At 41.2% G+C, this 18,698-nt stretch overlaps 1 pseudogene; it reads right to left on the bottom strand.

The window, feature by feature from the left end:
• Positions 1–15,125: 15,125 nt before the first annotated feature.
• On the bottom strand, positions 15,126–15,224 carry LOC145596256 (small nucleolar RNA R71; annotated as a pseudogene).
• Between the last annotated feature and the right edge of the window lie 3,474 nt (positions 15,225–18,698).

Here is an 18,698-nt window from a genome sequence, read left to right as displayed (position 1 = left end):
TACCTATGTCTATGGTGTTTGACAACGACCCTCAGTTTGAAACGCCTCAGCTCAAAACTTGGTTGGGAGATTGTAGACACCCATTAATGTCTCCCCAAAACCAAACCCAGTGATGAATACCTGTCGTGTCGAATCATAATCGAATGAAGTGAAAGTGTGAAAGGTCAAGTGTAGCGGGTAATTTTTATTAAATTCTTTCTCTCTGTTTTTGAAAACAACTTTATTTTATAAAAATAGCAAATCCAATTTAGTTTGGTCCGTGACAAGGGTCCAATAATAGTGTAGTTGGATGGGGCTTGCAAAGAGCTTTCCAACGATAAATTATAATCCTAATTCTGATGAATAATGAGGAAGTTATGGCCAAAATACTAAACTGGGCCCGGTTTGATCTTTACATGCGGCCTAATGATCTAGAGTAGGGCCCAATGTTAATTATTATTCCTAAAATTACTATGTTTTAGGAGAGCTTTTCTCTCTAGGTTTAGCTTAGGATTAGTGTAGTTTAGAGAGAGAAAGTGAGGGTTTTCGTTGGGGTTTGGTGAATCCCACTCATCGCGGAAAAAACCCGAGCCAAGGATCACGCTCGCAATAATTAAAATCATAAAAACATAACAAAATAACCTCAAAGGGTAGAATAGGAATTATACCTTTGACGCGTGCTTCGCCCGACTGATTGGGCTCTTACTTGAAAGCTAGCCCCGAAAACACGAAGGCCTCCAACGGATATCTACCCGCAAAACGACTACCGACTTTAAGGTCCGTTACCTTGGTGTTAGCAAGGTCCGACCAAGCCCGAGTATGACGTGGGGAAAAATAGTTCGTTGGACTAATTCCCCCTAAGCCAAATAAAATTTATAAACACTCAACAAACCTAAATACAAGTATAGAGGTAAGTCAAGGGTCGAACCCAAAGGAACGGTAATGTCTAAGTACTTCCAATTATGTGCCTAAGCTAGGTCGAAGACAAAGGGTAAAAGATGACTCTAACAATCTACTAAAACGAGGAAACCAAACAAATATAAGAGCTAGGGATTAGGATCCGCAAATAATAGCAATGAACATAGCAAATTGGAATGGAAAGTCGACTAAGTCAAGCAATGTGAGGGAAGATCAAACATGCAACCAAAAGAGCATATCAAGCTATTCTCCTAGAGGTCTAACTAGCGTCAACTATGATAAACTCTAGCTAGGAAACGTCACAAGACACCTCAATCGTGTAAATGCAAGCCACAAATCAATGGTCCTTATCAATGTGAACTTACAATGCAATCTAGTGCAATAATCAAAGCTAGCTACTCTCTAATTAATCACACACATGCACATGATCAATCAACCAAGTTTAATCACATCATCAACTCCATCAATTATCCCCAATTTACATCAATTCATTACATCATAAGCTTCACCAAATCCCTAACCAAACAACTACTCTAGCAACATCATCAGATCAACCAACAACTAAATAAATCAACAATCAACTATCAAAGAATCAACAATCAAAGAAGAACAATTACTCTAATCAAACATCAATCATCAAATCATAAAAATCCAATCAAAATCAAACAATCCAAACATGAATACTAAACAAAACAATAAATGAGATAGAGATTAGAAATGCTCATTGATAATAGAGTAGATCTCCAATACAATTGTCACCATTGAATCTTTTATCTCTCAATCACCATTGAAATTCTTCACTTTCTCTCTCTAAAATCTACTCCTAAAACTAATCCCTAGATCTAGAGAGAGAAGCTCTCAACTAAGCTAAGAATATGATCTAATTCTATTATGAAACTTCTTTCTTACAAAAACAGAAGGAAATAACTATATATACACAAAGGAGAGGTCGGAAATGTCACCCAAAAATAGACCCACGCCGGTGCGGTTGCACGTAGGAGAGAGAAAGGCACGCACGGGAAATACCCACACAGGTGAGCCCGCACGCACCTGATGTGCGGCCGCACTCGACACATGTGCGGCCGCACACCCCCCGTGTGCGCCCGCACCTGCCTGGGTAAGCTTTCTCTCTTCTATTCGTCCTAGCTCATGAGGTGCACACACCCTTGATGATGGTGATGGAGGACAAGGTAGGCAGCAACTTTCCTTGGAATTTTAGACAAACACAAGGCATGAAAAGTGCCCAACCAAGGTCTTGAAGCTTGCTCTTCGGGTCCCTCTTGACTTTAAGCTCTTTGCACAAGCATAAGGCATCAAAAGCGATGAAAACCAAGGAAAGGAAGCTCGGGAATTCTTGGACAACCGATCATAACCTACAAATAAAAGAGAACAAGAAAATAAAAGGGAAAAACAACAAATAAACTAGAAAATGCACAAAATAGAGAAACTAACTAAGAAAAGCACAAAATGAAGAAATTAAGAATAAAACTAAGGAAAACTAAAGAAAAGAGTTATGAAATGAAATGAAATTTATCCAAAAAGAGATCAAATGAGTGCCATAAATGTCACTCATCAGAGTATTAAGAGAGTTCAAGGGTTTTTGCAATGGCAATGCCCTATTCAACTCAAACTCAAGCATCATTCGCAATGCCCCAAGTTGGGTATTTATAGGGAATGATGAGAGTGTGAAATTCTCTCCCATCAATGTGGGACAATGAGATTTTCACATTTTATTTTAAAGCTAAAATAAAATAATTAAGCAAACTAGTAATAAATCAACAAGTGTCAACTATTCATGAGAGCGCAAGTGTGGACCACTTGAAGGGGGGGGGACCAAACTTGATCCCCACTCCATTCCTCTCCATGTGACGCCACATGTCCTCCCAAAGCTTTCATTTTCTTCCCCTTTGCTCACGGCCCAGCTACCTGCGCCATAGCCCGCGCCATGGCCCAGCTACCGGCACTTGGAGATGCGTGCTGCTGCATGTGGCTAGCAAGCCACGCACTCCGAGTGCGGGCTGCTGCTGTACGTTGCTAGCATGTCGCGCACTCTGAGTGCGGGCTTCTGCTGCATGCTACTAGCATGCCGCACACTCCGAGTGTGGGCTACTACAGCTTGCTGCCCTTGGGTGTCGTGGCTGCTAGCAATGGTGCGCTAGCACGTACCCGCCAGCCTTGGCTCAGCTTAGTGCGCATGCTAGCCACCGTGCTAGTTGTCACAACTAATTTTTCATCAACTATGATGGCGTTAGAATCACTAACCAGCCTAACTCTTCATACTAACATAAGATATGAACACAATATAATAAACACGATAGCACACACAAACACTTAGAATATAATAAAGCATACTTCTTTTATTAATATTGATAGATATTATTGTTAGATAATATTTGTCAGATATATTTGTATATTTTGTATTTTTATCATTCTAGATCTCCTATCGTGATGAGGACTAGTCTTGTAAATCTGTATATATTGATCAATAGTACACACTCCAATTTTAGGAGTTTTCCCGAAATCTAACATGATATCATTAATAACATAATTACACAATGGTTTTCTAGATGCCTTGGACAGACCCCAAGGTCACCTATTTATAGGCAAAGGAGGACAGACCCACTCCAATGCGAACAGACACTAAACACACATGCGCGCCAAGTGGCGCTCATGCAATAATCCGTAAACTATTATAAGTCAGCAATCCTAACCAAGCGTCGCATATAGCATTCCTTAGCCAACCGCTGCGGATCGCCACCATCAGAAATCCTAGCCAAACGTCTCGTGTCCCTTCGCTTCAACTAGAATGCCTTTGCCCACAATCCATGATCCAAAATGTGAAGTGTCGCTTCGGCTTGGCCGAGCATCCAATCCTTATCCATGGATCGTACCCGTTCGCATCAATTAGCTATCTCCAACCAACATTTTGCATCGCATTCCATAACATCTCTTCACATAAGGATTAACTTCCAACATCCGTGCCAACTTATCACAAACCCACGTGCTGCCTCGTCAGCATTATGCCGAAGCCCAAGCATCGCGTTGCTTCGCCACACCGTACCGGTGCCCAAGCGTCGCGTCGCTTCGGTCTCCCGTGCCGTTGGCTGGGCAACGTCCCATAGAAACGCCGGTGCCCAACCAATGCGTCGCTTCGTAGCAACGCCGGAGCTCAACCGACGCGCCGCTTCGTAGCCAACACCAAGCACACAACTAGCAAAGGCTCGCCACGAGCCTTCGCTCAAACCCAAGTCACTTAGCCCACTAAATCATCAAGCCAACGTTGTGCCCAAGTCCTAGATAGACCATACTATCCTTAAAACAATGCATCATGGCCTTACCAATGATAAGCCCATGGACGCACCAAGCCATGACTGACACCTTCCCCCTATAGAGCTTTATTTAGCTCTACGCTTGTAATTCTAGTGAACACGCCAGTGACAGAAACACAATAATGGACTATTGTGAAATCATTAATTTGGGATTAAATGAGCATTTAAGAGGAGTGGTTGACAATATGTTAAATGGTGGATTTCAAGATATGTCTTCGAATGAAGCTTGGGATTTCTATTCATGGTTAGCTAGGGACAATTACGATTGGGAGAGGGCCAATCATGAGACTTATGTTTGGGATTCTCATGCTTTTAATGTTGATGCTAATTGTCATGACTTGTCTAATACGAATTCCCATAATGTGCTCGATGCTCCCCATAGTGACCATGTAATGCATGATTTCGTAGGAAAAAAGCACCTTTTTCGTCGGAAATTCCGTCAGAAACACTTTTCCGACGGATTTCCTACGGAAATTTTCCGTCGAAGGTGGTATTTCCGGTGCCGGAAAAATCCGTCGTAAATTTCCAACGGATACACTTCCGTTGGAAATTTACGACGGAATTTCCGTCGCAAATTTCTTTTAAGAAATTAAAAAAAAATACGCCGCGCACCACCGGCACGGCGTATCACCACCACCAACCACCACCCATTACCCTAACGACCTTACCCAACTGCCCGAAGAACCCAGAAAACACAGCAACCACCTTAACCGAAACAAACCCACCACCATAACCCACCCACTTAATTAACCCTAACCAACCCAAACCCATATCAACCACCCAAACCAAACCCAGATCTACTGTTCTAACCAAAAGACCACCCAAAAATTAAGAAAAAAAAAAAAAAAATTCAACCACAACATACTACGGTCGAAAACCACCATTACAACCAACAAATTACCAGTGAATTTTTTTAAAAAAAAAATCCAAAATTTGACTAAGAAATAAAAAAAAAGAAAATAAAAATCAGGATAACATACCTTAACACCAACTTGGATCTTGAGTTCTCCTTGAATTTGGTTTCATACGGCTAAATTCGGCCATGAAACCTCCAGATCTAGGGATTTCATGGTCGAATTTAACCATATAAACCATTAATATGAACCAAAAAGACCATGAGCAAAGGAAAAAGAGGAGAGGCGTGTGAAAGAGAACCATCGGTGACAAGGGAATAAACACGTCGTCAATTTGTCTATCCCTAGATCAAATATAATTTATACAACCTAAACAAACCTAATACAAGTATAAGGCAAGCATAGGGGTCGAACCACAAGGAGACATGCATAAAAACCACATTCACTACTTAAAACTTAAGCTATCTCGGGACAAGAGGTAAGAATAACTAAGAAATTAAACTAAGAGTGGAGAGGATTAAAGATTAATATGACTAAACACGAAGAGGAGTGAGTAGATGAAGATGCTATTTGAGTATGCAATAACATGAAAGCAAATTGAGAGTGAACTAAGCATACATGAATATCGAAACTAAATCCAATCCAATCTCCTTCTAGAGTTAATCGGTTTCTCCTAACATAGCCTCTATGTTTCCACACTAGAACCATATACTAGGAGGTGCAATCAAGAACAATCGATAGTAATGAACCTAAACTAAGTCAACTTCCGTTTCATGTTAGCAAAGATTCACCTTTAATCAACCAACAATGTGCACTTGCAAGAAGATCAAAGAATATCAAGCATACAAAGGTTTAATCACAAACAACTTAACCTTAATATCATAAGCATGAAAAAATAGCAACTACACCATCCCCACACCCTTGGCAAGAAGACTACTCACAAATCATATTGAAAACATTATCAATCATCAAATCAATAAGCATCAACATGATTAATAAGCAAAGAAAAACAAATCAAAATAACCAAGCAAAATAAAATGCAAAGGTAAAGAGAAAGAGTAAGAAATTGCTCATTAATTGAAGTTGAAGATCTACAAAGGTTGATCAAATTCCTTCTTCAAAATCCAAGCTCATCAATGGAGAAATCCACACTTTCTCTCTCTACCCAAGGTAAACTAAGAGTGTTTCTCTCTCTACAATTGGGGAAAATAAGTCTAGTACAAAGAAAAACGTCACCCCCTTAAAAGGGAAAGAAAAGGGGTTTAAATAACAAATAAAACGAAGAGGGACAGAGGAAGTGGTGCGTGCGCGCAGCAGGTCCCGTGCGCGCGCACAGAGGGGTCTGCACGCACGCACAGGAGGGTGTGCACGCACGCACCCCTCTAGTGCTGTTGCAAGCACTCCCTCGAGCCAAGGGGGCACGGCTGCTGGTGCTCTCGAGTGCGCTCTCATGCATCATGCTCGTACGATGGTGATGAACATGGAAGCCCAAAATCCTTCACTCTTGCGCTCTCAAGACTATAGCAGGTGATGATGGTGATGCACGAGAGCGCTAGCCATGAGTGGAAGCTTGCTCCTTGCCTTGAACTCTAGCCAACCAAACGACATGAGGCCGCTTCTCGAGCATCCGAAACACTTAAGAGATCCTTCCAAACAAGATCCCGAGCCTCGAACAACACCTACAATAAAAGAGGGAAAAGCGAGTAAAGTGGAAAAGACGAAAATACCCCTAAGATGCAAGAAGACACAAAAATGGACTACAAACCTTACTAGCAAGAAAACAAGAGAATAAAAGGGAAAAACACGAGAAAGAAAGCATAAAAGGACTCTAAACTACTCCCTAGGAGTGACATAAATGTCACTCATCAAATTCCCCCAAGCTAAACCTTTGCTCGTCCTCGAGCAAAGCTAAGGCAAAAGAGAACAAGATGGAATTCTTGAAAGCAAAAGAAACAAAATAGAAACAAGGAGAAAGAATGTACACTAACTCACTGTCGTAGGAATCACGGTTGTTTTTAGCTACAACAAGCCCTTAAAACCCCAAAGTCGCCTATGAGGACGAGTGAGGTCTCGTGAGGGTTTCCTAAGAGCTTACCCCACAACTCTCGACAAAAACCAAGGCAAGGCAACAAAAGGAAAAAGAAAAGAAACACGAAGAGAAAAAGCAAAACACAAGCTCATATATGGACAAGAGATAAGGACAAGTACTAATGAATGCGAACCTTTCTAAATGGACAAATGTATGCACGTTCCAAGATGTCAATGGTTGATTGAAACATAACACATGCTAAGCATAGAGAACTACTTAGGACTCAATCCACCCTAGCCCCAACCAATCGGGCCACGTTCTCTCCACTAGCTTCAAATTAACCCTTAAGCTAGCTTCTCAAGATTCCACGAAGGAACCGGAAAAAGATAAATAAATGAAAAACTTTGAGAAGGTAATCCCAACGTCTCAACTATGCATACTCTTTCCATAGGTTTGAAGTTTATCTCCCTCCACCGTTCTTTTGACCTAACCCACTAGAGTCTAAGGGTCTTTTTATTGGTTGTAACGTAAGGCTAAGGGTTAAGGCGGAGTAAAAATTTAAAATTTGGTGATATTTCCTAAGTGAAGCAAAAAGTGCGGCCGACACTCAAAAACACTCAAGAATTCACTAAATATCAAGCAAAAATACCACTAATGCCATTCCCCCAAGCTTGAACAAAGCATTGTCCTCAATACTTAAACTAAGGAAGAAAATGAAACCATCTAAAATATTTTTGTTGTTTTTGTTTTTTTTTTTTCTTTTTTTTTTCAATTGTTTTTCAATTTTTTTTTATTTTTTTTTATTCATTGTCCTTGCCTTTTCAAATCATGGACGGCTTTTTCTTAAAACTTCATTTGATTTTCATGAATTGCATCATTCATCACAAACTCAACTCTAACCAAATCACAAAGTGTTTCTTGTTTATGATCAACATTCTCAAAACGCAAACCTCACATGCCAATGCTTCACTAACTATAAGGGTTGGTTAACATAGGCCACTAGGTTTGTAATGTGGTTCAAACAAGAGCAGGAAACATAAGGCTCAAATTGGTTAGCAAGTAGGTCTATGCAAAATAGAAAATCAAATTTGTAACAAAATAAAAAAGAAGATAAAGAAAAATGAGAAAGAAGTGCCCTTTTCCTCCCCTAGAGTGCTTCGGTCACGATCTTGGCAGCTATAAGTCAAAACAAGGATCAAGACATGCATAGCTAAGGATCCAAATGCGCCACACAATAAAGTGATGAAGGCTAGAACAATGTTACCTCACATGGGATTATAACTAAGCAAATACCAACTAAGGGTGCCAAATCCACTATAGAGAGCAACACCATCTTACCACATACCCGTGAACTAAGGCTTCATGGCGCCCTAAAAGTTCTTAACCCGGCTACCTTAGCATGTAATATCCTAGTGTCAACCAATGACACTCTCAAACCGTGCACACATTAACCACTTAGGAAGAAAGGCATTCAAGAGTAAACAAATCCAAAAGATATAATGTCCAAAATAAGAACAAACAAAACACATTTTTGCTAAACTTGCCTTGAAGTAAACAAAAATCTTTTTGGATTTTTCAAAAGAAAGGAAACACACATACCCAAAGACATTGCAAATTAAATCCATAGACCAATCAACATGACATAAGCGATCCTCCCCCCAAGCATGATAATGCAATACATCCAATCAACCACAAAGAATCCAAGGGAAAGGGGGAGGAGAAGTTCAATCCAAATATACTAAAATAAGTCCAATAAGGCATTGCTAGGAGAGAAACCAAGAAAAGATATTACCGGATGAAGGTGGATGCAAGACTCACAAAAGAGCCAATATAACCTTTCAAACAAATACAATCTCTACAAGCAATGTTGTTTAGCCAAATGCGAGCTGAAGTGGATCAAAACTTCGCAAATCAAATGCCTTGGGACACACGCTCCGAAGAAAAGGGAAAAAGGAAAACTATACACAAAAGAAGGTTAGTAACTTCAAAGATAAAGAAAGAAAAGAAAAAGAAAAATATAACAAAAGAAAATAAAGAAAGAGAAACTATTCTAGGGAATGGAAATCATGGGAATCAGGTAGCATGAGTGAAACTGAATCATAGAGTCATCACAAAGCAATAGAGCAATAATCAAATGAAACAAACAACGATATAAAGCATCAGCTGATCATCATCAACAAGAAGCCGACATGAACGACGCAGACCAACAGAGAAGCATGAAGCAACAACCATCAACATTGATAAAGAAATGAGACCAAGAGTAAACCATATAAGCAAAGGGGCAAGTAAAGCGCACAACACCTAAAAATTATACCCCTAAGCCTCAACGGAACTACCCCCCACCCAAGACCAAACATGAAATGCAAAAAGACGACACCAAAGAAACAACCAAGAAGGGGGGGGGGTAGCTAAGATGGGATCACTCGGCACTATGGTAAGGGGTATAATGAGTACTCCCCTCACCAGTCTCCAAAATGGCATGATTAGAGCTAATCAAATCGCCTAACTCTACGGGAGCTTTACCCTTCAATCTACCCAACCTCCTTGCCTTATCTACCTCGAAAAAATGAGACCAATCATCTAAGATTGGCGGACCCGATAAACCTCACCTACCAAATGTCTCGGGGTCAGGAAAAGGTAAAGGGTTTGCAGGGTCATAGGTGTAGTCACAACGGCCGGGCTTCCTATAGTCATAAGTGGTCGGGGAAGTGCCCACAATAGCACTAGGGGGAACATGGGGGCCTTCCCAATAAGGATAACAAGGCCGAGGACCTATGGAAGGGTCAAAGGGTTCCCACTGAGGGATAGGTCCTTGTTGGACCGGGAGATAAGGGTAGTTGAGGTATGGTTCGATCTCTCCCCTCCTAACATGCAAATCATATACTTGGCGAGCATGGTAGTCATAGCCAAGAACAAAGTCTTCCCCCAAAGGCATAGGAGATAGGTGACCCACAGGCATAAAAGACAAAATATTGACAATAGAATCCAATTTAGCATGCAAAGTAGCTAACTCAATTGAAGAGGAAGAAGAATTAGAGGAAGGGATAGGTGTACCTCCCCGATCAATCGGGGGTAAGGCTTGGAAATTCGACAAAGGGGCATCGTCGAAGTTGGCACGCTGGCGATTAGTCCTCCGACGAAGAGAAGGATCAATGCCACACTTCGGGAGCCACCAAATAATGGTATTGTTCTTCTTCTTTGTCCTTTGGGTGGTCTCCTTGCTTGGAATCAAGCACCAATCCGCAACCCGATTGACCTTCCAAATGAAAAGATCGGGCCTCGTTGTTCGCTCAAGAAACTTTTGATTGACAAGTGCATAGATGTTGAGGGAGTGCGAGGGAGCTATTTCCTTTGGGTCCACAATAGGTGAAAGATTAACAAGCAATGCCTTGTAAGAATCCTCAAGGCCCATGGCAAGAATTGTGATCATTCCCCTAATTTGAATGCTTCCCGAGAGCGTAACACCATCTCTAATATTAAGAAAACGGTTTATCAAATGTTGAGTGAAGTCTACCAATTCAAGCTCTCCTTGGTCATGGCTAGCCATCCATAGCCAACACAACTCTTCATGAGAAATGGCACCCAAAGAGTCCTTGGAACAAAGAGCATAAGTGAGGATGCGATTGAAATAGCGCATGGCCGGATGAACAATGGAAGCGGCCTTGGAAGTTTGGGCCTCATAGTAACCCTCCTTAGCGATGCTACACCATCACTTTTGCTCATCATATTGATAAGAATCGCTCATCCTGACATTTGCCGGGTAGACAAGATGATCTTCATCCGCGGAAGTAGGAAAGCGGAAGTAAGCACCAAGTTGAGATTCCGAAATTCGATGGTCACAATTGAAGAGTTGAAATGTCAAGACCCTTGAGCTCTCATTATCCTCATCATCCTCCCGCACCACCTCGAGAGATGAAAGGAACTCGAAAGTCAAACGAGCATATGTAGGAGCATTAAGGTCCAAGAAGTCCAAAAGGCCCAAATTCCGTGCAAGAAGACGGACATCTCGGTCAATACCAAGCATCGTAGTTGTTTCACGATGATAGAATCTTGTAGACTTGATCTTTCTCTTTGAGAGTTGAATGAACCTCACCCAATGAAGTTCCTTTGAAAATTCGATCCCGTAAGTCTCAACAACTTCGGGAGGAGGGGGAACAACATGTCGGGATTCACTAGTGCTTGGCCTAGCCCTTTTCTTACGACGTAAAGGAGCCATCTACAAGTGCACAAAATATGCAAGAAATCACCACCAATTAAAAATGGATAATTGCTAATGAAATTTCAAGCTTAAAATTAAATACCCCAAGGCAATAGCAATTCACCATGAATTCGGTTCACAAACAAGTGCACAAGTATGACAATAAATCCTCACCAAATAAAAATAGAGAATTGCCAATGAAATTGCAACCACAAAGATAATCACACAAAAGCAATCACAATTCACCATGAATTTGGTACAAATACAAGTGCACAAGAATTACAAGAAATCCTAACCAAATAAAATAGAGAATTGCTAATGAATTTGCAAGCACAAAGGTAATCCCAACATGAATGAAATAAGGTTTTTGTACAAAGAACTAGTGCCATGTTCATGGAAGCAACATAAAAATTTGTAATTGGAATAATGAAGCAACTAAGAACAAATTAAAGGCAAAAGTCCATTGAAATCATACCTTAATGATGCTTGAAAGCACTTGAAATTGGAATGGTAGAATGAAATTAACCAAATAGAACACCAATTTACAAGCTTCAAGACCAAAATTCAAAACCCCAAATTCGAATTTCAAAAACTCCCAAGTCGAATTTTTTTTTTTTTTAATTTATTAGGATCGAAGAACTGCAGCTAATTGTGGAGTAAAAATTGCGAAAATTACTGGTGTTATTTTGCTGCAATTCGTGAGGAAAAAGGAGAGAAGAAAGGAGAAAATGGAGGAGAAAGAGAAAAGGGAAAGTCGGGGATAGAGAAGGGGGAAATAAGGGGATAGGAGGAATGAAAGAAGGAAGAAAAAAAAAACTAAATGGGGAGGGAACGGGGCTGGCTGTGCGTGCGTGCACACCCTGCTGTGCGCACGCACAGCAGCAGCAGCCAGGCTGGGGCTGGGCTGGTGAGCTGCGAGGCATGGCAGGCTGGGCAGCACGCTGGGCTGTGCGTGCGCACAGCCAAGGTAGGGGAGAAGAGTGGAGGTTGGGGAGTGAGAAGGGGTGGTGTAGGATAAGGAGAGGTGGGGTGGAGGTTAGGGGGCAGCAGGTTCTGTTATAAAAAAAACAGGTGATAAAATAAAATAAAAAAATAAAATAAAATAAATAAAATAAAATAAAATAAAATAAAAATTAAATAAAATAACTTGGTTCGGGAAACCGCCTCGAACCTCGAGCTCGAACCTACACACAAATGAACCCGAGGGTGAGACCGAGACAAATAAAAATAAAATGGAAATAAACAAATTGAATAAACTAAAACTAGCAAAAATAAAACAAAAACCAAACAAGCAAATATAGTAAAATAAAGTAACAAAGGAAAAAGTTAGAAAGCCGGGTTGCCTCCCGGGTAGCGCTTTTGTTTATCGTCGTTAGCTCGACGTTCTTCGAGATGATTAAGGAGGGTGGAATTGACGATGCACATCAATTAGAGTAACTGAAATTGGTTGATCACTTGGGGATCCTTAAAAATAAGGCTTGAGACGGTGGCCGTTGACTTTGAAAGGAGAGTGGCCTTTGATGAGTGTCATTTATGGCACTCATAAGGTAGTCTTTTAGGTTATTTCTTTCCCTTTTTGTTGCTTTTTTTTCTTTTAGTTTTGGCCCTTTTTCCTTTAGTTTATCCTTTTTCCTCTTTCTTTATGTTTCTCGTGCTTTTTCGTGTTTTTCCTTTATTTTGCTCTTTTTCCCTTTTATTTCCTTCCTTTGTTTACTTGTGTAGGTATTGTGAGATTCACCTTGGCAAAGGATGCAATTCGGGACCTCAATGATCAAGCAAGGAAGAAGCATTTGGCTAGAGAGGGCTTAGAGAGGTCTTGGAGAGGCCTCGGTCTCCATGGCTTTTCTCCAGGCCGCGGGCGCGGGCTCTTATTGTTCAAAAATGCCAAAAGTTGGCAGGAACTAGCCGCGGTTGCCCCGCGGTCTCTCCGCGGGCGCGGGCAATTTGGAGAGGTCTCTCCGCTCAGAGAGACCGCGGCTCCCCTGATCAGCCTTAGGGAGCAGGGGACTTCGCCGCGGGCGCGGGTCATCAAGCCGCGGGCGCGGGCCCCTGAGGCCGCGGGCGCGGGTGCTGCCCAGGCAGCCCGCGGAGGGTTCCGTACCCATTTTTCCGCGGGCGCGGGCTTATCGAGAGAGACCGCGGGAGCTGCCGTTTTCTTCTTAGCCTATAAATAGAATTGTATTTCCTTTTTGAATGGAACTTTTTGATAATTTTCATTAGCTTAGTTTTAGAGAGTGAAGTTAGAGAGAAGTTAGAGAGAAGTTCTTGGTTTTGGATTTGTAACTCAACATTTGATCAATCAAGTTTGGATTTCTTCATTTTCAATCATCAATTTTAGTGAGATTCTCTTCTTTCTTTCATCTTTTACTTACTTGTTATTTGATTCTTTTGCTTGATATTTGTTTTTCTTGGATTTGAGTTTGATAATATTGAATACTTTGATTTCTATTAGATTTTGATATAGAATGATGATCAATGCAATTTCTAGTTATTTGTTCTTGAATTTCACCATGATTAGTGAGTAGATTAGTTGCTAGGGAAAGGGGGAAGCATGTTTGATTAATGGAAATGCTAGTTGATGCTCTTTAATTAGTTGATTTGTTGCAATTAAATTGGTTGACATAGTTTTGCATGAGATTGATTAGATTAGGATTGATCACCCTATAAGATTAATCTAGATTGCATTGCAACTCTTAATGACATGACCAATTGATTTAAAGGTTGCTCTAATTGATTGAGTTTGCTTATGATTCTTCTTGGTTTGCCTTTCATAGTGACCACTAGATTGGCCTATAGGAGATAGTATTTGAACTCTCTTGATTGCTACTATTGTTTGTCCATTGCAATACTTGAATTAATTGATTGAGCTTTAATCTAGCATTATCATTGATTTTGCATGTGGAACCCATATCCCTAGTGTTTAGACCTTTGATTATTTGTTGAATTTGATCTAGTTCATTTTAGTACCAACCAATATCTCATTTTCGACTCCGAGGTAGCTTGACTTAGACTTTAGTTTTCATCATTGCATTCCCTTGGGACCGACCCTTAACTTACCCTATATTCATATAAGGTTGGTTAGGTGTTTACAAATTTAGTTTGGCTTGGGGAAAGGGTAGAAAACGACATGCATTTTCCCCTTGTCAAAATGGCACCGTTGCCGGGGAATGCTATTGGTGCTTAGCTTTTGTTGTTGAATCTACTTCATTTTATAAAAAAAAATACAAAAAGATTTTGTTTCTTTAGGCTACACTTGTAGCCGTGCTACTAATATTTTTGTTTGAGTTTTGCATGCATAGAACCCGTGATCGTTCCCTTGTTCCCCTTGATCCGGAAATTGAGAGGACTCTTTCAAGAAGAAGAGTGGATAATAGATCCTTGGGTTTTAGCTCTTCAAGTGAAGAAGAAATTCAAGAAGAGCAAGGAATGGGTGAAAATCCTAGAATAGCCTTGAAGGAGCTTGGAGTGCCCGAGGCATATAGGGTTGAGAGCGGAATAGCTCCACCTACTACTCCGGCAAATGACTTCGAAATCCGGCCGGCAATGATCACCTTGATTGAGAGAAGGCAATATAGTGGGGCTAAGAATGAGAGCCCATTGAACCATCTAAAAGAGTTTGAAAAATATTGCAACACCATAAAAGTCAATGGGGTTTCTCAAGAATTTATCCGCCTCAAGTTGTTCCCTTTCTCTCTAATAGGAAGATCTTTGGAGTGGCTAGACAAAGAGGTGAAGCCCAACTCCTTGAGAACTTGGGACGATGTCGCAAAGGCTTTCTTGTCCCGCTTCTACCCCCAAAAGAAGACGGCGGAGGCAAGAGCCTTGATTCAAGGGTTCAAGCAAAGGCCGAGTGAAAGCTTTTACGAAGCATGGGAGAGATTCAAAGAGTATCAAAGGGAGTGCCCTCACCACGGAATCCCCACATACCAAGTGATCCAAATCTTCTATGGCGGTTTAAGTCCCCAAGGCAAGTCATGCCTTGATGGAGGGGCCGGGGGCCCTATCATGAACAAAACCGAAGAAGAAGTTGTGGACATCATTGAGGACGTGGTGACATATTATAGGGATTGGCAAGATGGGGAGAGGGACTCTTCAAGCAAGCAATCTTCACTGTACTCGGTGGACCATCTAAATTCAATCAACAACCTTTCCTCCCAAATGACAAACTTAGGAAAGGAGGTCACCGCAATCAAAGCTAAGTTGGAGAGCACTTCTTCCCCTTCTCAAGCTTCGAATCTTCCCTCCCAATTTAAGGGGAGAGGTACTCCTTCTAACTCTCAACCCCCTCCCTCTTCACATAATATGCCTTTGGGTTGCTTGTTTTGTGATGCATGTGGATCATATGATCATGACTCTAGTGCTTGTCCTAATGAATGTGTTGATGAGTTTGATAACCATGAGAGTGAACATGTGAATTATGTGTCGAATAATAATGGTCAACGGTTTGATAATCAAAGGGGTCAATGGAATAGGAACTTCCAAGGCCAAGGCAATTTTGACAACTATAACCAAGGTGGTGGTTATAGAAACCAAGGGAACCAAGGTTCTCGTGGTAGCTATAATAATCAAGGTTATAGTGGCCAAAATCAAGGCCAATATTATGGTAATCAAGGCCAAAATTATGGTAACCAAAACCAAGGTTATGGAAATCATAACCAAGGTAGTGGTAACCATAATCAAGGTGGTGGAAACCATAATCAAAGCTATGGCCAAAGTCAAAATAGGAGTAATTGGAACAATCAAGGACGGGGTAATTTTCAAAATAATTCTCAAAGAGGTCCCCCACCCAGGTTTGTTCCAAAAACTCAAGGTGAAAGTTCCTATTCTGAACCTTCTTCACCTAGGACTAATTTGGAGGAGATAATTGAGAATCAAACCAAGTTGTTGAACACATACATGGCCGTGAGCGATAAAAAATTCAATGAAATGATGACCCACAATAAAATGCTTGAAAACCAAATCTCTCAACTTGCTAATGCCTTGAAAGATCATGCAAGCCCTTCTTCTTTACCTTCCCAAGGTCTTGACCCCAAGAAACCCGTGAATGCTATTGTTACTAGGAGTGGAAAGGTACTTGAGGAGGTATTGCCTAGGAAGGATGTAGATAAGGAGATTCCTAGGGAGGTTTTGGTTGAGGATGAGGAAAAAAGGGCATCATTGGATGAGGTAGTTGTTGAGACACCTAGAGAGGTGAAAGTAGAGAAAGAGATTGTGAGACCCAAACTCCCCTACCCACAAAAATTCATGAGACACAAATTGGATGAACAATTTGGGAGATTCATTGAGATGCTAAAACAACTCCACCTTTCTCTACCTTTTACCGATGTGATCAACCAAATGCCAAACTATGCCAAATTCCTCAAGGATATTTTGAGTGGGAGAAGAACTTGTGAGGTTGTGGAAACCATCAATTTGACCGAAAATTGTAGTGCCGTCATCATGAACAAAATGCCACCCAAGTTGAAGGACCCCGGGAACTTCTCCATCCCTTGTGCAATTAACAAGATGCAAATTGATAATGCCTTATGTGACTTGGGAGCTAGTGTGAGCCTAATGCCATATTCGGTTTATCAAAGACTTGAGCTAGGGGAACTCTTACCTTCTAACATTACCTTGCAATTAGCGGATAGGTCTATCAAATTTCCAAAAGTTAAGGTAGAAGATGTCCCTTTGAGGGTGGGGAAGTTTGTGTTTTCCGTGGATTTTGTCGTTCTTGAAATGGATGAGGATGCCACCATTCCGATCATTTTGGGTAGACCCTTTCTTGCTACCTCGGGAGCCATGATTGATGTGAGAAATGCTAAGATCTCCCTTAAGGTGGGAGAAGAGGTTATAGAATTTGATTTGAATGAAAGCATGAAATATCCATGTTCTTCTTTGGAAAATTGTATGATGATTGATTCACTTGATATTGTTGTGTCTTCCATGCATGAGCACTTGATCACTTCTAACGATGCTCTTGAGAATGTTTTGTTGAACAAAGACAAGGTAGGTGCTTCATGCAAGGAGATGACTTTCTATGAGGAGTTACTTGATGGAAGTGTGGAGGACATGGATGAGCAAACATGTTTTGGAATCTCAAGCCATGAAGCTTTGCAAGTGGCCACATCACAAGAAGGTAATGGTGTGCCTATGGTGGAGCTCAAACCTCTACCATCACACCTTAGGTATGAATTCTTGGGCCCTCATTCTACTTACCCCGTGGTAGTTAGTGCATCCTTGAGCGAGAGCCAAGCTCAAGCGTTATGTGGTGTTTTGAGAAAACACCAAGGTGCTTTGGGGTACACAATTGATGACCTTAAAGGTATAAGCCCCGCTTTGTGCCAACACCACATAACGCTTGAGGAAGGCGCCCTTCCTTCTATTGAACGACAAAGGAAACTACATCCCCAAATGGGAGAAGTAGTCAAGAAAGAGATCACCAAGCTTTTGGATGCGGGAATCATATTCCCCATCTCAAGCTCAAGGTGGGTCTCCCCCGTGCATGTCGTTCCTAAAAAGGGGGGTATGACCGTAGTTGAGAATGAGAAAGGTGAGCTCATTCCAACTAGAACGGTCACCGGTTGGAGGATGTGTATAGACTATAGACGTCTAAACACATCAACCAAAAAGGATCACTTCCCTCTCCCTTTTATTGACCAAATGCTTGAAAGGTTGACTAGGCACAAATTCTATTGCTTCCTTGATGGATATTCGGGATTCTTTCAAATTCCTATTCATCCCGAGGATCAAGAAAAGACAACCTTCACATGCCCCTATGGTACTTTTGCATATAGAAGAATGCCCTTTGGATTGTGTAATGCTCCGGCGACCTTTCAAAGGTGTATGATGAGCATTTTTGGGGACATGCTTGAAGAGGAAATGGAAGTCTTCATGGATGATTTTTCTGTGGGAGGTGTTACATTTGAGGATTGCCTCGAAAATCTTGAAAGATGCCTAGAGAGATGTGAAAAGGTCAACTTGGTGCTTAATTGGGAGAAGTGCCACTTCATGGTGGAGGAAGGTATAGTGCTTGGGCACAAGATTTCAAATAGGGGCATTGAGGTGGATAAGGCAAAGATTGATGTGATTGAAAAACTTCCACCTCCGATAAATGTCAAAGGAGTTAGATCGTTCCTTGGTCATGCGGGTTTCTATAGGAGATTCATTAAGGACTTTTCACTCATTGCTAAGCCCCTAAATGACCTTCTTCAAAAAGATGTTGAGTTCAATTTTGATGACAAATTCTTGAAGGCATTTGATACATTGAAGAAGGCCCTAATCTCTACTCCTATTGTTCAAGGCCCAAGGTGGGATCTTCCTTTTGAGTTGATGTGTGATGCGAGTGATTGGGCAATTGGAGGTGTTTTGGGACAACGGGTAGACAAGAAACTTCATGTGATTTACTATAT

This window comes from Chenopodium album, chromosome 19, assembly GCF_948465745.1.
Source record: "Chenopodium album chromosome 19, dcCheAlbu1.1, whole genome shotgun sequence".
In the NCBI taxonomy this organism is placed as follows: domain Eukaryota; kingdom Viridiplantae; phylum Streptophyta; class Magnoliopsida; order Caryophyllales; family Amaranthaceae; genus Chenopodium; species Chenopodium album.
The sequence above is the reverse complement of the archived record's forward strand: the minus strand, read 5'-3'. Positions and strand labels throughout refer to the sequence as shown.